The sequence below is a fragment of the Rattus norvegicus genome, chromosome 15 (assembly GCF_036323735.1).
Source record: "Rattus norvegicus strain BN/NHsdMcwi chromosome 15, GRCr8, whole genome shotgun sequence".
Taxonomy (NCBI): Eukaryota; Metazoa; Chordata; class Mammalia; order Rodentia; family Muridae; genus Rattus; species Rattus norvegicus.
In genome coordinates, this window is record NC_086033.1 from 101757754 (window position 1) to 101774984 (window position 17231).

The window sequence follows — 17231 nt, forward strand, 5'->3', positions numbered from 1 at the left end:
GGGAAAACGAAATTCCCTAATATCTGATGCAAGTGTTTTCTATCACTGGTTAGTTTGGTTTTACCATTGCAACTTTCCTCTTTCTCCTAAGGAGGAAGCGATTGGAATTACCTAGGGAAGGGAGCGACAGGGTACACTCTTTCAGTTGCACAGAGAACAATGTCGGCAGGAGAAGATTTCTACGATCACACACACACACACACACACACACACACACACACACAGACCACACACACACATAACACACCACAAAACACACACATAACACACAACACACACCACACACACACACACCACACACACAGTGGAGGGCAGGAGTTTTGGTCCTTAGGATGTTACTCGGTATACTTCTCTTAAGACCAATCTATTTAAAATTGACTAAGAGAGTTTCACCCAAGGTCAGAAATTGCCATTAAAATACTCAGGTATTGTACTGAGTGGGGGGGGGTCAGTAAATAGGGAAGCTTCCTGTTTGACCTGATGTCCTGAGCTCCAGCTGGAATCCACAAGATGGAAGGAGAGAGCTGATTCTTATAAGTTATCCTCTGAACTTCACATGTGCACACATATGCTCAAACACACACACACACACACACACACACACACACACGAGTCTGTGTGTGTATGTGCGCGCATGCACATGTGCACACACAGTGTTAGTATATATAACAATAAATTGTGTGTATGTATATATTAAATGTAACTTTTTTTTAGTGAGTTAGAGTTGCACAGTTCCTATCCCCATACTCTTTATTACTTTATTCAGTAATCCGAGCTATGAAAAAATAGTTTAAATCCAGGCAAAATAATTTTTCCTGGGCTCCAAAAATGTTTATAAGGTCCAGGCAAGCAGTTCCCAACCTGTGGGTCACAGTCCCTTTGGGAGATTGCATATCAGACATTTACTTTATGATTCATAACAGTAGCAAGGTTATAGTTATGAAGTAGCAACTAAATAACTTTATGGTTGGGGTGTGTGTGTGTGTGTGTGTGTGTGTGTGTGTGGCCACAACGTGAGGACTGTATTGGAGGATCTCAGCATTGGGAAGGGTGAGAATGCCTGCTCTAGAGTTTCTCTGAAATTCAAGCGTGCTATTGAAAGAGCTTGAAATCAATCGTTTATTCACAAAACCCCATGCGGTTCTTGGCTAAGTAGTTTAATTGCAGAGCATTTTATTATGTGCAACTGTAAGATTCTGCATTATTTAATTTGCTCGCTGTTGCTCTTCAATAAACACTCTTAATGACAGCCCAAGCCTGGCCTCTCCGAGATGCCAAAGGCTTTACCAGGAGACACTAGGTGTTACTGGAGCAATAAAACATACTCCTATTGACTCCCAACCCTAGGTTACCGTAAAAAGAAAATAATTGAATGAGGAGAAGAAAATCATTTAAGGTAATACTATTACTGTAGATAACTCACACAAAAGAACACCCTGAAACATTGTAAGCAAAAGCATCAACAATTTTCTGTATGGAAGCGGAGGAAACAGACCAGAGTTAGTGCTTAGGGCTGTTTAACATTGATATTCTGGGTTGGTTTTGAGTTCTCTCCTGCAGAAATTTGCTTTTGTCCCTTAAACCTGTTGCCCTGGTATCGGCTTGCCCTTCCGCTTCGGTTCCTTTTTAAGAGAGAACTCTTTCACAGGCCTGGCCTGCCTTGCTGTCAGCGGATGCCGAGGGGCGCAGCAAGGATGTCTCGCTAAGCCTGAGAGGCCTCCTTAGAGACTTCTCTGCAACCAGTAGCTTTAGAGAGTTCTCTTATTAGTTAACGCAATGGCTCGATTCTACTCTGGGGAGTATTTAAGTAAAGATGGGGACAATTATTCCATGTAGAAGAACCCCAGCACTTGGTGTTGTTAGATCCACCTCGGGCAGGAGCGCAGCTGCTTGAGGAAACGGATGAAGGATTCACCCATGGTCCTTATATGAGAACACGTGTTATAGCGAACAGGTCGGCCCATATTAAGGTGCCAGGCACCGTTGCGCGCTTCTGGGTAGAGCCCTGTTTAAGCAGTGCTCGCCTGATACCCAGGGCTTTACTTGTGCCAAGGGGACTTTGATAGAATTTTACTCTGAATCGCACTTTGGTTCGCACGTTACGAACCCACAGGAAGATTTTCTAACGGATGGGAAACCTGCCAATTTTCCTTCCTGTTTTCTAGCTCAGCTGTGTGACGGCAGAAAACCCTTTACTTTGGGTTTCTGCTTTTTCATCTAAAATTTGGGAATTCATTGGAACAAGAGATTCTGAAGGGTTTCTCCAAACACACGGTGCCTCACAGGTGCCCGGAGCATTTGTTAAAATGCACATTGCCAGACCTCACTTCTGGCTTTTCAGAGCCAGCCGGTTTAAAGCAGGGCTAAAAATAAATTCTGTATTTCTACCATGTTCTCAGGGAGGTCTGCCTAGGCCACACTCCAGTTTAGGATATTTGACTTTCCTACAATTCTCTGGCTTTAGTGTGTCTCGATTGAATTTTTCTGTTTCATTCTGAGATTTTTCCCAGGATCGGTGCTTAGAGAATTTCTCTTCTGTCCCCTCACGCCAGCAAAGCCCTTCCATAGGGGTGGGGAGAGGGCAACAGCGGGATCCCTTCCACACAGTGACTCTTCTTCGTTCTCACTCCATGACTCACTAAGGTGTGAGTGTGAAAAGCACCCACCCCCCACGGACTTGTGTGTTTACACACTTGTTCCTCAGCTGGCGGCTCGTGCAGTCCACCTGCCTGAAGTGAGTGAGTAGTAATGCACCTTTGAAGACTGCCTGCTTCCGGGTACCATCTATTAAGGGTTCTTCCTGTCAGTCAGGCCATGAGTAACACTTCTGTAGCTATGAAACTGTCTCACCCCAGAATCAGGGGACACGAGGAGAAGGAAGTAAAGCCTGTGAAAACATGGACCAGAGTACCCCAACCCCTGGTTTTTCCTATCAGGCGTTCTATCACAGCAGTGTAAACCTGACACCTTATTGACTAACTAGTATGTGACTCTGAAATTACCCAGATCTATTCTGCTAACACTCGGAGCTCCTCTTCCTCCTTGCCCATCCTGGCTGATGATCTTTGTGGTTATGCTAGATAGTTTTATGTCGACGTGACACAAGCCAGAGCCACCTGAGAGGAAGGAACCTTAACTGAGAAAATGCTGCCATAAGATCTGGCTGCAAGCAGACCAGTAAGGTACTAATTAGTGATTGATGGAGGCAGGTTCTGACCCTTGTGGGTGGTGCCGCCACCTGGCCACCTGGTGGTCCTGGGTTCCACAGGAAAACAGCCTTTTAAGCAACATCCAGTAAGCAAGCCAGTAAGCAACATCCCTCCATGGCCTCTGCAAAAGCTCCTGCCTCCAGGTTCCTGCCCAGCTTGAGTTCCTGTCCTGGTTTCCTTTTATGGACCATGATTCAGGATCTGTAAGGTAAATAAACCCTCTCCTCCCCAAGTTGCTTTGGTCACAGCGACCCCAGTAATAATAACCCTAAGACAGCAGAGGAGCAAGAGGGACACTTTCTTGGCACACGAAATTCAGTAAGATTGTTGGTTAGGGCGAGGGTCTACTGGTTAGACCATCAAGCTGTATAATCTAGCAGGTTCTAAACGTTCGGCTGCGGGGTCATCCTGTAGGAGTGCTCTGATGTCTCTAGGGAGGGCAGTGGCTGTGTGGTGACCTCCAATGTGAGCTGCAGATGAGAAGACCAGTGTCCTCTGGCTTCTTGTTCGTTTCTCTGATTAATATCTGTTGACTTTATGTAAGTTTCTCCCAGATCCAGACATAATGTCCTTCATGTTCAGTGGACATGAAGGGTCTTTGGCTCTCTCCATTGGTGGGCCGGGGGAATCTTGACCCACGTGCCCATGATCTTGTCTTGGTCCTGGTGACATGGCTTAGGTTAGAGGGCCTGTCTTAAACTCTGGATGAACTGTGGGCAGAGGGCCCTGCTTACTCTTTGCAGCTTGTGCACGTCTGCAGAGGTTTCTGGGCAGCCAACATCTGGCTGCATCTGCCACGCTCACTTTTATAGTCTTCCTTCCCAAGTCTTCATTAAGGCAAACGTGGATCAACAGCAAACCAACTGGATTCCTGTTATTGGAATTTCATACTAATAGTTTACATTGGAGTGGGGGCTGGGGGATAGCCTTCTCTTGAGGTGTCAGTTCAGACACCATCTGCTCTGGGACGGTCAGGTTTTATTCAGCAGCACCACAGTGAAGAGGCCGCTTTGGGGAGGCTGGCAGGGATAGACACGAGCTCTCTTAGATTTCTCAGCTGGCTTAACTTCCATCAGTTTTGTATGACAGGGTTTTACACAAGGTTTCTTTAAAAGCTTTTTTTTTTTTTTTTTTTTTTTTTTTTTTTTTAGCAGTTTTAAAAACCACAGCTGGAAAAACACTAGCAGTGTAAGCTCGCAGCGAGCAATTGGGAAGATAGAGATATGCGAATTAGCCTGTGGTCATGCTGTTCTGGTCAGCAGAGGGGTAGACGCAGCTTCTGTGAGTTCAGGAGATGCCTTCCTCACCCACCTGTCCTTGGTATGCCAGGGGCATGACTAACACTCGTTTTCAAGTGCTCACATTATTTGCTTATTATTAACATCGTGTGAACTTAATTCTACGACAGCCGATGTCTATACAAAAGAGGAGAGTCAGATGCAGAGATTCAGAAAGTCAGGGGGAATTTTCCACACGTAAGTTCAGCCATTTTCAACTGTACAGTCCGGGGGCCTTTGGTACATGTACCATGTGGCTATGCCACTTCTTCTGGGTCCCAGAACCATTTAAGCACCCTGGAATGTAATCTTACACACACGAACTAATGATTCCACAGTTTCATTTCCTTTGCCTCTCTAGATCCTGGCAACTACACATCTACTCTATGTCTCTGTGTACTGAATGGGTCTAGATCTGGGACATAGATGATGGCTTTTCTCACCCCAAACAGCATCTTCAAAGTTTATCCACATCTTAGCAGGTATCAACCCTTTGTTACACATATACATACACATGCATACATACATATGTACATCCATATATACATACACACGTCATACAAACACAAACATAGGTATGTATTTTCATTGTATGGCTTTGCCACATTTTTTTCCCCTATGGCAGTTTCTATATTATTATTTTGGTTTCAGCAACATCCGTTCTTGTTCCTGGAAGTGTGTTTCTTTGTTATTGAGTACAAAGGGTGAGATTAAGTACACATAGCAGCTGACTGCATCCGTGGCCTTCTTTAGAACCAACTAGTGGCCATTACTTAGCGTCGTAGGGACTACCTTGGCTCTGGCTGAATGTGTCTCTTTATCTCCTTGTGCCCCAGTTTCCTTTGCTATAAATTAGGCTTGATGACTGCTTGCTCCCGACCTCGAATGGAGTCATGAGCTCCTAGACGTCAGACACTGTGCATCATACCTAAGTACAATGCAGCACATAATAAGCAACCTCTGGTTTGTTTTCTTCCTAATTACCTTTTTAAACGTCGACAAACATCGGTACGCTTTCCCAGGCTTGCTGAGCCTACTGCTCTCTCTTTCCAGAACGTGCCTCGATCTATGTCACAGTAGAGCTCTTTCCAAAGTGGACCTGAGGAGGTATTTTTAAATCTTCCTCCTCCGCCGCTTTGTCTGTTAATCTATTTCAGAGTGGATAGAGGGTGCTTGAGGTCATTGGGAACCCACTCCATGCTAAGCTGGGGACCTCATGGAACCCTGATGGCGGCCCTATGATACAGATGCCACTAGAATTTTAATGAAGTCGCATGGCTTATTCAGTCCCAGAGTCAGGCTCTAAGAGAAGAGAAGCTGGGTCCAGTCATTCAGACCCCGAGCCCGGGGAGAATTGCAAAGCGGAAGAAATGATTGCAGTCCTTGAACAGGGAACTCCAGATTCATACCCACTTTCAAGTTCAGAATTCGACGGCGTCGGTTTGGATGAAGTCACAATGGACCATGGTGGACCTGAGTCTAGTAACTGGAATTGCCACGGGAAAAAGGGGAGGACGATTCCAACACAAAAATGCAAAGAGGTCCATCTGTAGGAAGACGGGTGCAGAGGCTAGAGTGATTCAGCCGAAAGACAGGAACCTCTGCAGTGGTTCCTAACCCTCCTGACGCTTCGACCCTTTAATACAGTTCCTCACATGGTGGTCACCCCCGCCATAAAATCATTTTTATTGTTACTTCATAACCGTGATTTTGCTACTGCTACGTAGCATGGTGTAAATATTTTTGGGACTGGAAGATTGGCAAAAGGGTCGAGACCCACAGGTTGAGAACCAGTGCCCCTGGGGCATCCAGCAGTCACTAGAACTAGGCAGTTAAGCAAGAAACACCCACCAGAGCCTGCGTGGGGAGCATGGCACTGCTGATGCCTTGATTACAGACTCCCACCCTGCCTCTAAAATGACAAGCCAATGAATGCCTGCCACCTGAAGTCACCCAGCCTGCAGTACGGCAGGCAGCCTTTGGGAGCCGACGCCCTCCCAAACATCCCATTTATAACATAGTATGTGCGCTCTCCCACTAGAATCATCGTTCAGAGTTGTATTCCAAGGAAGGAGCCTTCTCGATGAATCTGTACAAATAGTTAAAGTAAGATGGAAATCCTGTGAAAACTGTCACTGGGTCTGTGCGTGCTTTGAACCACGCGGCTGTCGGCTTCTCAGGAAGTGGAGATAAAGGCGGAAGGGAGGCAGGGTTGACGTAGGTATGGGACAGCTTATGTGTAAGGGAGGGGTGGAGCAAATGACTTATGTGTAAGCAATTAAAGGGGGGATTAAAGTCTAGGAGTAGTGCCCCGCAAGGTAAAAATGACCAGTGTTTTAGGATTGTTCAACAAAGGAGGGGAGAAGCCAGGGGGGATACTCAAGGAATAAATCGAAAATGTTCTGAACTTAAAACATATTTGGAATTTATTTTTTTTTCAGACAACACTTCATTTAGCCCTGGCTTGTCTTAAACTTGCTATGTATCCAAGGATGACGCCGATGTCCTGATCGTACCTCCATTTCCTCAGTACCACTGTTGCAGGTATAGCCACCGAATCTTGAGTCGATAAGTAAGTACACAGAATAATGGATTTTATTATGACGTTTTCTATACACAGATCATTTTATCTGGGATTGTTTACACCTCTCTTGCCTGGATCATTTTATCTGAGATCCTTCACACCTCTCTTGCCTGGATCGCTTTATCTGGGATCCTTCACACCTCTCTTGCCTGGATCGCTTTATCTGGGATCCTTCACACCTCTCTTGCCTGGATCGCTTTATCTGGGATCGTTCATACCTCTCTTCATCCTCTTCAACCTCCATCTTCCCTTCAGTCTTGTCAAGATTGATTTTCTGGATAATGGATCTAGAAACTCAAGGTAAATTGGATGGTCCATCTCTAGAAAGAGTACAGCTATTCACCGAGGGCAACGCTGATAGAATTTTTTTTTAAGTAATGTAGAACAGGGGAGTTCTGAGTGATCTCTCCTGTTTTTATTGGTTTTTATCGGTTCATCCTTCACTGCTAAATCTTACAGGGAGGAGAGTCATCAAAGTTTATCCTTCCAAGAGGCCTAATTTCTAGGCTGAGAACCATCGAAGGGATCAGAGAAATGATGGCCAACATTTGATTCCAATTCCAGTCCAAATTCTCCATGAACTAACTGTCTTGTGATCTTGGCTGAGGTTCCCCTTGATAGATTCGAGCCTCAGTTTTCTCTTCCATGCCATACAGGTACCCTGTAATGACGATGGTTGGATACTGTATATGTAAATACCCTTTCACCCAGTTGACTGAAAGAAGGAAGCAGGTTGCTACAGGGTGTTGAAGGACTCAGACGGAGCCAGGCCAGGAGGCAGGGTGAGTGTGCTCTTTATTCCGATGCAATTAATGGTGTCAGGTGAGGTTTCGTGAAAGCCCAAGTTCGTACATCAAATGAATTCCATTATTAACTTGGTGATATCCCAAATTCATAACACGCGTGTAAATCTTAATGAGGCATCATATCTTCTAGGTGTTTTGGATTAGAAGCTGATATAAAACATAAAGATACTTTTGAAGCTGGAGAGATAGCTCAGCTGTTAAGAGTGGTTTTTGATTTGAGTTTGGTTCCAAGCACTTGTATCAAGAGGCTCACACTGCCTTAACTCCAGCTCCAGGGAACAAAGCCCTCTTCTGGTACCCACATGTATATGCAACACACACACATACACACACAGAGCACAAACACACATACACACATGTGCACTCACACACATACACACAATACACACCCACTCCCACCCATACATTCAACACACACAGCACACACCCATGCACACCCATACACACAATACACACCCACTCTCACACACACATACACATGCGCAAACACACACCCATGCACACAGAATTTGTGTGCACAAAAGAAAAAAGTCTTTTAAAACAGATTCTTAAAGAAACACACTAGCATATTATCATTCAAAACCTCTGAAATAAACAAAAGGTGTTTTTAAAAAAACAAGGAGAACGAACGAGCTCAGCAGTCGGGACTTGTGTCTGTCTTCTCTTTACACACATACATGCACGTGGGAATTTCAGATGTCTAGAAAACACTTCCCTGTCACACGAGCCCGCCCTTCTCCCTGCTTCCTTGGTGTTTGGTTGGTTGTTGGGGTTCACTTTGATTCTGTTGTGGTTTGTCTGAGGGTTTTAGACGTCAAAGGAGCATCATAAGAAAGAGTCAGGTAGGCACTGCTGTGTAATGAACGTTTCCTGGACACTGTCCTGTTCCTAGCCTAGCCACAGAAACATACCTTTTGATGACCCTCATGAAACTCTTCATGAAAAGATTCCTGGGGCTTTGTTAAATCGTTCATCCCGAGAACACACCAAGAAGAAAATGCCGAATCAAGTTTTCCCTTTAAGTCAAACCAATGTGGAAATTGATTGAGTGTGGACTGACTCTCGTAGAATTATCTTTATGGGAGACATTTTCTCTTCAGCAATGGCATACAGCATGATTCCCGAACCCCACACCACTGGCCGCTGTTCCCTTTGCCCGTCTGAAGTCTCCATGAGCTCATGTAACATCATGGCTTGCAGAACTGACAGGAGATCTGGGGACTGTCACAACACCCCTTTGTGCCACTTGATCTTAAACTTGTTTCTATTGTGTGACTATTGACAGCGCTTGGCCCGCTTTCTGGGTACCGTGAATACTCACCTCACAGGAATGTTGCCCATCATTAATGGTTGAAGAACATTCCGACCCACGGATGAAAGGCAGGAGATAAGTACAGAGTGCTGTGGTTGTCTTTGTTATGATTGCTGGCTTTCATTAGCGTTTTACGGGGCCCTCTCTCTCATGACCGTGCCAATGATGCCGAAGCGTCTTGGGAATTCTTAGTCCACGATCAGTCCTGGTTATCTATTGCTTTGTTCAATTTGTCTAGGGCTTAAGCTAATTGAATTATAGCTTAGTGAAAATAGTTCTAATTGAAGGATAAATCATTTCAGCTTTCATGAGCAAGCTACAAGGTAACTTAAAAAAAGAAAGAATGAATGGAAGGAAGGAAGAGAAAGAGAAATAAAGAAAAAAAGAAAGAAAGGAAGGAAGGAAGGAAGAGGGAAAGAAGAAAAGAGAGTTCCATTTCTTTTCTTTTTTTTGAAAGTTTCATTTCTTACATCTCTCACTCTCCTGAGACCAAAATTTTTCATCCTCAGTCACTCACCCATCTTGTGAGTAGGAAGCTCGCACGGGTGTGTTCTGGTGACAGTTTGCAGGGTTGATGTAGGCTCTCTAGGTTTGAATGTGTCTGATTGAGCAGAATCTGTTTCCATGACAATTATCCGTCTCTCCCGTTTCTGTGCACACCCCCTTGACTTTTTCTTTTTGAACAGGAATTCACTGTGCATCCCTGGCTGCCCTAGAAATCACGTTGAGCCTCCTGCCTCTGCCTCCCAAGTGGTGCGGTTAAAGGCAAGCATTGTGTTCTACCAGGTCCAACTCAGATACTGAATAGCAAATAGTTTATGTTCATGTATTTCCCACCCTCGGTCATTCTCAGCCTCATTAGACAGACGACAGATAAACCAATTAAAATACCTTATAAAGGGGACAGCAAAATAGTTCGGTGGGTAATGGTGCTTGCTGCAAAACTTGAAGACCTGAGTTAGATTCCTGGAATCCATGCTGTAGAAGGGGAAAACAGACTCCTGTGAGTTCCCCTGTGGCCTGCATATGTGCTATGATATCTATGCACATGCACACACACAAAAATAAAATTAAACTAAGTGAATGAAAAAAAATGCATGCTCCACTATGTTCATAGCAGCCTTATTTGTAATAGCCAGAAGGTGGAGACAACCCAGATGCCCTTCAACAAAGGAATGGATACAGAAAATGTGGTTCATCTACACAGTGGAATATTATTCAGGTATTAAAAACGAGGACATCATGAATCTTTTGGGCAAATGGATGGAACTGGAAAATGTCATCCTGAGTGAGGTAACCCAGACCCAAAAGGACATGAAAGGTACGTACGCACTGATGAGCAGATATTAGCCAGAAAGTACAGAGAACCCAAGATACACCCCAGAGACCATAGGAGTTAAACAAGAAGGAAGGCCCAAGTGAAGATGCTTCAATCCCTCTTAGAAGGGGAAACAAAATAATTATGGAAGGCAGAGGGAGGAAGGGACCTGAGTGGGAGAGGGGAGGAGGAAGGGGAAGGGGGCAGGATCAGGTATGAGGGGAGACAGGAGAAAAGCACAGAGGACCAGGAGAATGAATGGAAATATGCAGCTGCCAGGGGTAGGAGGTTGGGGGTGGAGGGTGTAGGAACCTCTAGAAAATCCCAGAGACCTGGGATGTGAGAGGCACCCAGGACTCAATGTGGGTGGCGTTAGCTGAAATGCCTGGCAGTGGAAAGGTGGAACCTGAAGAACCCCCAGTAGTTAGGGGTCCAGTGGAGGCATGGGGCCGCTCACCCATTTTCAACATTTTTGACCCAGAATCATTCCTGTCTAAAGGAAATGCAGGGATAAAAATGAGTCGGACTGAAGGAAAGGCCATCCATCCAGAGACCAGCCTCCCTTGGGATCCATCCCATGGGCAGGCACCAAACCCTGACACTATTACTGGTGCCATGTTGTACTTGCAGACGGGAGACTTGCATGGCATTCCTCTGAGAGGCTCTACCAGAAGCTGACTGATACAGATGCAGATACTCACAGCCAACCATTGTACTGAGGTTACAGACCCCAGTGGAAGAGTTAGAAGGACTGAAGCAACTGGGAGGGATGGCAGCTCCATAGGAAGACCAACGGTGTCAACTAACCTGGGCCCCAGGGAGCTGCCAGAGACTGAGTCACCAACCGGGCAGCACACTGGGGCTGGTCTGAGGCCCCTGGCACATATGTAGCAGAGGACCACCTGGTCTGGACTCCGTGGGAGAGGATGCACCTAATCCTGTAAACTTGATGTTCCAGAGAAGGGGGATGCTGGGGTGGGAGGGCACCCTCTTAGAGGCAAAGGGGAGGGGAGACAGGGTGAAAAACTCTGAGAGGGGTCATGAGAAAGGGATGTGTGTGTGTGACATTTGAGATGTAAATAAATAAAATAATTTATAAAAAAAGAAAAATAACAAAACACCCTGGGACTGAATAAATGACTCTGTTACGAATGTTAAGTAGGGTTGGTTCCCAAAATCTACATGGTAGGTCACCATTATGTGTGGTTCTAGTTGTAGGGGATCTGGTGACCTCCTCTGACCCACAGAAACACCACACACACACACACACACACACACACACACACAAACACCACTTACATACATACATACAGTCAAAATACTTGCATACAGAAAATAGAATAGCAACATCTTGGTACCTTATGCTAAACAGAGTGATGGAAATCCACAGGTCACCTTGGTGGACCTCAGGGGTGGGCAGAGGACAGAGCAGCATCACCAATGCCAGGAGGTGGCAAGAGAAGGAAGGTATGATTTCTAGGAGAGAGACCAAAGATGCACAAGAACTATCTGGAGAAGGATCGTTGGTGATTTTTGTGGTATATCTTAAGAAATATGGGGTACGTGGAGAATAATAAAATGACACAAACTTTGGAAAGTTAGACTGCTCAAGTGGCTGGGCCATTAGATCCTTGACCGTTGTGACAGTGATTCAGTTCGGTCTGCCCCTATCACTCGGTGTGTCGGTAGATGCCAGAGAGGAGAGAAGCCGTGTCTACACCCAGTGTTCTGACATATGAACATCTGAATGGTTTGTAGCCTAACGTTCCCTGGAAAATGTGAGCTTGAGCCAACCACCAGTCAGGAGGCATATAGGCCAACAGCACCAGGAGCAAGCTTGAGGCTAGAAGAACCCCACCTGGGACTGAGGGCCCTGGGTGGGACTGAGCCTGAGACAGGGGTCATTCGGGCAGCTGGGGTAAGGAACAAGCCCAAGATGGCCACTGTCCAGGCACCATGGAGATGGACAGGGAGCTAGACTGAGATGACCAATAGATGCTGAATAGTCGGGTGCTGCATGGGTCTGTGGAGGGCAGACCATGTCTGAGATGACCCCTGCACTGTGTTATAATGCACAAGGGGCACAGCACTCCTGAGACCACTCCCTGAGACGACTCAGATGCTCAGAGACCCCAGCTGGTGCTAAGAGGAGCAAATGAGTAGTAGAGAAATGGAAGATAAAGAGAATCAAAAGGAAGTGGACACAGTGAGGGGAGGCAGAGCTGGAGAATGGAGGGTAGTGAGAAACACCCTGGTAGCTCGTGATGTCACCTGAGACCATGTGCTGGATCTGTGGCCCTGCAGCAGAAAGGGTCTGTTACCAAAAATCAGGCAGGTATCCCTGGTCTGGGCTTCTGCTCTGGGATATGTTGATGTCTGGGGGCTGTGCAGAACTGGGCTCACCCTCCGCCGGGCATCCTCTGAGAACTGGCCCTGGGTGAGAATGGAACAGCTGAGCCCACTCCTGGCCCGCTGCAGTATCAGGAGTAGGGACCACACATTGTGGGAGTTGCACATGAAGTGGCCCTGAGGATATGAGTGTGGGGGACCAGGTTCTCACATTCATCTGGATGGTGGAAAGATGTCTTTGTCCTCTTCTCCTTACCAGTTGTGGCAGGCAAGAAACTTGGCCCTGGAGTCATGACAGCAGGAGAGCTGGCCCTGCCCTTCACCAGCCATGGCACTCAGAGAGCAGGCCCCGCACCTTACCTGTGCACCACAGTAGAGCTGACCCAAGGGTGTGAGTGTGGGAAAGCCGGCCCTGCCACTTATCTGCCACACGGGGACATGAGCAAGGGAGATCTAGATAACCCCTACTATCTAAGACAGGCAGAAGTGCTGGTTCTGAGGTCATCAGAGCAGGGGAATTGACCTTGGTTCTCAGTGCTGCAGCACTCAGCAGAGCAGGGCCTGCACCTTCCCTGAGCAGCACAGGAGCTCAAACAAGGGAGAGATGGCACCTCCTCTTCCTTGTCCCTTGTCATCTGTAGCAGGCAGAAGAGCTGGTCCCAGGGTCACGAGAGTGGGAGAACTTAGCCATGTCCCTCATCAGATGCAACTCGTGGGGAAGCAGGCCCTGAACCTCCACCAGGCAGCAGGGTAGAGCTGACCCTGGTAGCAGGGGTTGCTGACGAGCCGGCCCACAAGAACATGAGAGTGGGATAGCCAGGGGCTGACCAACTCAGATACTTCTCAGGCCCAGATTCAGGGCTTTAATTGGCTCACCCTAACATATGTCCCATTAATGAACTTGCTGGAGTGCACGGAGGAGCCGGTCCTACAGATCCAAAACTACAGGATCTCCATGGCAACATCAGGATCTCCAAGAGGAGTCCCTCTGAGGATCCAGAATTGACAGAGTAGCAGGAGTCAGAGGCCTAGAACCAGTTCATTACAATGAACATTTGCAAGCAAAGAAGTGTGGACAAAAAGGTATACTGTGGGACCCTGTGATACACTACAGCTTCCATAAGGAAGGTTTTTTTCCTCTGTTGTGGGAGGAGGTTGCAAAGGTGGAGGGCAGGGACAAGGAGAGTGGGAGATGAGTTGGGATCTGGGTGCATAAAGAGAGATTCACAAAGAATCAATGAAAGGTCAAAAAATATAACAAAGTAACAAAGTATAGGTTATGCTACAGAAAGACCTTGAAATCCGGCCAGGTGCAGGAAGCCACCCTCCCGAGCTGTGCACTGTTCCATTTAGAGGAGATGTCCAACATAGGCAAATTCACTGAAATAGAAAGTGATGTGATTATAAAAAGATATGTGGGGGGGGATATGTTTGGTGCATGTGTGGTGAGGTATGGGGAAGTGGGTGCTGCCCCGGGCTCATGCTGAGGCATCCCTTCCCCATGAGGGACCAGCCACACAATGGTACAGTGTAGAATAGAATTTATTCAGGGCATGGGGAGGGGAGTCTAGAGGGTAGTAGAGGCAGAGAGGGGTGGGGGGAGGGGGGGAAGAAAAGTAGAGGAGTAGAGGCCAGCCATGAGCACGGGGAGAGAGTGTCGGGGGAGGGAATTGGGAGAGAGGGGTGACAGGATGGGAAGAGCAGGAGCAAGAGAGGAGCAAGAGAGTGAGGGGTGGGCAAGCATCACCTTTCATAGTGAGTCAGGCACGCCTGCCTGTTGCCAGGTAACTGTGGGGCGGAGCTTAGAAAAATGCTAACAGAAAGCAGATTGATGATTGCTTAATCTACTTTCTGGTACTGGGAAAGGGAAAGAAGTAGGAGCAGTCACGGATGGGTCTTGGGTGCTTGTGGGGTGACTGAATGGTCTGCAGGTAAATCTGGTTACAGCTGCATGGCACCGGAAACAAACAAGGAGGTAGCGAACATTACTCTCTGCAGTGTGAATCTCATACACTGGAAACGAAGTAAGAGATAAGGAATAGGACTCACTGAAGTCTGACTTTTATAATGTGTTGGTTTCACCTTAGAAATTACTTCAGCGACTCTATCATTTTAATCTGAATACCTTAAGTTTTAAGGTGCCCTCAGCATAAGGAATATATCCATTTGTCATTCTGCTGAAGCCTGCGGTCAAGCTAGGCTCCAGATGCAATGCCACTTAGCTGTTTTCCCTGGAAGACATTGCATTAAATGACCAAAGGACCAAAGTAAAAGCATAAGTTGTTGTGTTTTAAGGCTCTAGACCTAGAGCGTCAGCAACTGTAGCCTGTTCACGTGCGTGTGACGGATGGCCTCATGGCCTGTCAGAGTTCGGCTCAATCGTAACAACGGCTAGAGTGCTCTACCCCGGCTTTCTTTGACGGGCTACAGTTAGAAATACTTCCATGTTCCCCCAACGAATTTGTGCCAAATCACACTGAGGAAACCTGGTATCGTTTGTGGGTGCAGAGGAGAGAGTGGGATCCGATTATTTTAGAGCAATCATGTCATGACCTTCAGAACCATTTGCAAAGGTCATATTCTCTTCACATACCCCTGATTCCCTTTCACCGTTTCCTTTTGTCCTGCCAGACATAAATTTAGCAAAGGAAGAAGAAAGGGAGAGAGAGAAAGGGAGAGAGGGTATTTTTCCCCCTGTGGATGAAAACTGAAGAAGATAGTTCAAAGTCCCCATAGGCGCTCAGAGGGCTGTGGGCTATGATAGGCTATTTTCTACCATTTAGCTCCTGCTTTATCACGACCCGCTCTCCCCATTATTCTCCACTTATCGCATGCTGCATCGATACAGAGCCCAAATAGAGCGTTGTAATTACCCGGCTGCCACCCGATAGCACCTCCTCTATCATCTTTATCTCACTGGGCCGTGCTGTTTCATCGAGGATAGAACTTGCCCGTGGCAATGTCTGTGATAGTGCATCTCAGAGATACATTTAAAGTTTACTCATTTATCGCGGCGAAAGCGCCGAACCCAGGCAATTATTAGATACACTCCCCGGCTTGGTTTCTCACTAAGGTTACTTTAGCTCCCTTTGTATCAGCTGGTCTTTCATTCTCGGAAACGCTAGGGTCATGGCTAGCTACTGAGGTGAAGTTTTAAGGAAATGGCGGAGAATGAAGAGAAAAGGGTGCTGAGAATATGCATGCGTGTGTGTGTGTGTGTGTGTGTGTATGTGTGTGTGTTTGTGTATGAATGTGTGTGCATGTGTGTATATGTGCATGTGTGCATGTGTGTATGAATGTGTGTACATGTGTGCATATGTGTGCATGCATGTCTGTGTATGAATGTGTGTGTATGTGTATGTGTGTGCATGTGTGCATGTGTGTGCATGTGTGTGCATGTGTGTATGAATATGTGTACATGTGCGCATGCATGTGTGCATGAATGTGTGTACATGTGTGTGCATATGTGTGAATGCATGTGTGTTTATGAATGTGTGTGTATTTGTATGTGTGTGCATGTGTATGTGCACATATACATGCCTGCTGACCACTCCATTCAAGCTTTGTCCTTGCTATCCACACTTACTTGCAGCAGGACACTTCTTGAGGCAGCTGATGGTGGCAGAAGATGTTGCCTGTGTACCAAGTCCTTAGGATTTATCACATCCTTTTCTGGATGTTCTGGATGTGTCAGACCTAGAGCTGAAAAGTTGATACCTAAAAGAACATGGACCACTGCCCTTCTTTAACGTGTTGCACAAGCCTTTTCTTGTTTCATAAGTGAATGGCACTGGTGTGTGCTCACATAGAGATGAGCGGACAACTTAGGAGAATTGGTTCCTCTCTCCATCCTGTGGGACCCAGGGATTGAACTTGAGTCTTCAGGCTTGGCAGAAAGCACCTTTACCTGCTGAGCCATAATACAAACCCCTCAGAGATGAGTTAAGCCAGGGGGATCTACATTTTTTAAAAAGGAATAAAAATGCGTGAAGGAGGGACTCCCGTGGAACAAGGCTGAATTTCACCTGACCCATCTTTCTGGCATTTTCGTCTTTACTGGTCGACTCTGTTTGAGTAGCTGGCTTTGTACAATGGTGTGCTACCATCTTTTATACATTCCAGGTACAGTAAAATACACCAGTCTTTCAGTTCTCTGTTCTCAGTCCAGTGCTAGCTTTTCAGTGGAAAGGCTCTGTGTCTGTTTGCTAGGACTGAAATTATATTTTCTCTGAAGGAACAGCCCATAAAACTGTCCACTGGGCATCCAAAATGCAGCTAGCAAGCTAGCAGTGAGACATTTTATTGTATCATACCATTGGGAGTTAGAAGCTGGCATGGCCACAGAGGGTTGTCAGAGCAGAGGGATTGACACTGTG

At 46.4% G+C, this 17231-nt stretch overlaps 1 long non-coding RNA gene and 1 pseudogene across 8 annotated transcripts; both read left to right on the forward strand.

Annotated features, from left to right (window-relative positions):
* The first annotated feature begins 3496 nt into the window (after positions 1-3496).
* LOC102549101 (uncharacterized) lies at positions 3497-11624 on the forward strand. Of its 8 annotated transcripts, none has more exons than XR_005494300.2 (5): positions 3497-6707; positions 6928-7058; positions 7727-7852; positions 9162-10509; positions 11137-11476. It is a non-coding gene; the product is annotated as an uncharacterized LOC102549101 (long non-coding RNA). The 8 variants fall into 8 exon arrangements; XR_010058055.1 differs by having other exon boundaries at positions 10328-10509; XR_010058052.1 differs by lacking the exons at positions 3497-6707; positions 6928-7058 and adding an exon at positions 7068-7370 and having other exon boundaries at positions 11006-11624.
* A 542-nt stretch (positions 11625-12166) lies between these two features.
* Positions 12167-12273, forward strand: LOC120097261 (small nucleolar RNA SNORA17; annotated as a pseudogene).
* The last annotated feature ends 4958 nt before the right edge of the window (positions 12274-17231 follow it).